Below are 2,500 nucleotides of genomic sequence, written 5' to 3'. Positions count from 1 at the left end.
ACCATTGCGCAGATCAGGCACCAACACCCACACATGTCCTATACAACGGTGCACCCAACATCACAATAGTACCTCCTGTCACAGCGCACAAACAATGACATGAGTCAAAGACACAGGTCTGACACAAGCATAGAATTGGAGCGCCGCCTCTAATAAGCCAAAGGTGCATCCTGACGTGACAAATCTGATCATGTCACAAGCATTCACTTACTATAATCACTATCAACGAACCTGCCGCCCCCGCCCCCCCCTACACCTTTCCTTACAACAACGTGTAACCTAACCTAACCTAACCTATGTTGTACCTTAACCTAACCTATGTTGTACCTTAACCTAACCTATGTTGTACCTTAACCTAACCTATGTTGTGCCTTAACCTAACCTATGTTGTGCCTTAACCTAACCTATGTTGTGCCTTAACCTAACCTATGTTGTGCCTTAACCTAACCTATGTTGTGCCTTAACCTAACCTATGTTGTGCCTTAACCTAACCTATGTTGTGCCTTAACCTAACCTATGTTGTGCCTTAACCTAACCTATGTTGTGCCTTAACCTAACCTATGTTGTGCCTTAACCTAACCTATGTTGTGCCTTAACCTAACCTATGTTGTGCCTTAACCTAACCCATGTTGTGCCTTAACCTAACCCATGTTGTGCCTTAACCTAACCCATGTTGTGCCTTAACCTAACCCATGTTGTGCCTTAACCTAACCCATGTTGTGCCTTAACCTAACCCATGTTGTGCCTTAACCTAACCCATGTTGTGCCTTAACCTAACCCATGTTGTGCCTTAACCTAACCCATGTTGTGCCTTAACCTAACCCATGTTGTGCCTTAACCTAACCCATGTTGTGCCTTAACCTAACCCATGTTGTGCCTTAACCTAACCCATGTTGTGCCTTAACCTAACCCATGTTGTGCCTTAACCTAACCCATGTTGTGCCTTAACCTAACCCATGTTGTGCCTTAACCTAACCCATGTTGTGCCTTAACCTAACCCATGTTGTGCCTTAACCTAACCCATGTTGTGCCTTAACCTAACCCATGTTGTGCCTTAACCTAACCCATGTTGTGCCTTAACCTAACCCATGTCGTGCCTTAACCTAACCCATGTCGTGCCTTAACCTAACCCATGTCGTGCCTTAACCTAACCCATGTCGTGCCTTAACCTAACCCACGTCGTGCCTTAACCTAACCCACGTCGTGCCTTAACCTAACCCACGTTGTCGCCTAACGTAACCCACGTTGTCGCCTAAACCTGCTCTGTAATTGTTATACGACTCGTTCAATTAGTGTAGTGTTGCCCACCCGCAACCCTCGCAATATAGTTCGCTACTCGCACTCCCCGCTCCCCTGTGTATCGCTTCATGTTAAACACCTTGCAAGTCTTGCTCACTTTCCACATGCTCCTGCTGTACACTGTAATGTGGATGGCAGCAGGACGTACATGCCGCCCCTCCCCAAGTCCCCACCTTGCCCCCTGCCTTCGCAAGCTGGTTGGTGAGAACTTTGCATGTTCAATGCCCTCCGCATGCGACGTACTCAGGCTACGTTGTGGTGCGGCCTGTGTCAACTGTCCGCTAATGTCGTACGCGTAAACCACAATCTGTACTGCACATTCGTCCTTATGTACTGAATGATACATCGTGGCACATGTGTGACCGTACAACGACTGCGCCCAAAAACGGCGGACCATACAGTGCAAATATTGTGCACGCAGCTACGTGTCGTCTCCCTATGAGAGCTGGATTGCAGTGTGGTACGCCATAGAGACGTGTGGGAGGAACGGACGCCGTGGATGGCGATCAGCATGAGCTGTCTGTTGATGTATTCGGACCTAGTCGTCTCTCCTCACACACCGTGATGGCATGGTGCACCGCGTTCCATATCTGCGACATGCTACAGAGGCCGGTTGACAGTCGTTCGAGCAATGGACATCGCATACGTACGGGGGCCACCTTCCACGTATTGTCTAGGCGTGCACATTTTGTTGCGTGTATGTGGGCAGACGTAGTGTGGCGTGACACCTGACACAGGCATGCAATAATCGTGGAAGTTGCAAATGGCGATGGACGCCTGCGTTTTCTGGTGAAGTTACGCAAATGAACAAATGGTAACCTGTTGTGGTGCGGTTGTTCTCGCTAGGGGTGAATCGGTGATGGCGACGATAGGTTGAGGTACTAACCGGTTGTTCCAGCGATACCCACCATGCCGACGAAACTGAACGGCATCTGGGTGTGAAGCGATACGCGGCGGTGGCTGGGTGGGACCGTCCCCGGCCGGTGAGGGGGCGCCTCCCGGCGTGCTGGCCGCGCGGTGCGTGGGCGCACGCGCTACAGCCGGCTGGTGGGGGCGGCCAGTGGCAGGCGCGCCGGCCGACGGACGCGGCAGGCGTCGCAGCTGCGCGCCGGCGCACCCTGCGCGCGGCGCCGTGCGGCCAAAGTAGGTCCTCGCGGGCCCGGTGCGAAGCGCGGTGGACATCTTCAGTGTGCTGGTCCGA

Source organism: Schistocerca piceifrons, unplaced genomic scaffold (assembly GCF_021461385.2).
Source record: "Schistocerca piceifrons isolate TAMUIC-IGC-003096 unplaced genomic scaffold, iqSchPice1.1 HiC_scaffold_936, whole genome shotgun sequence".
In the NCBI taxonomy this organism is placed as follows: domain Eukaryota; kingdom Metazoa; phylum Arthropoda; class Insecta; order Orthoptera; family Acrididae; genus Schistocerca; species Schistocerca piceifrons.
The sequence above is the reverse complement of the archived record's forward strand: the minus strand, read 5'-3'. Positions refer to the sequence as shown.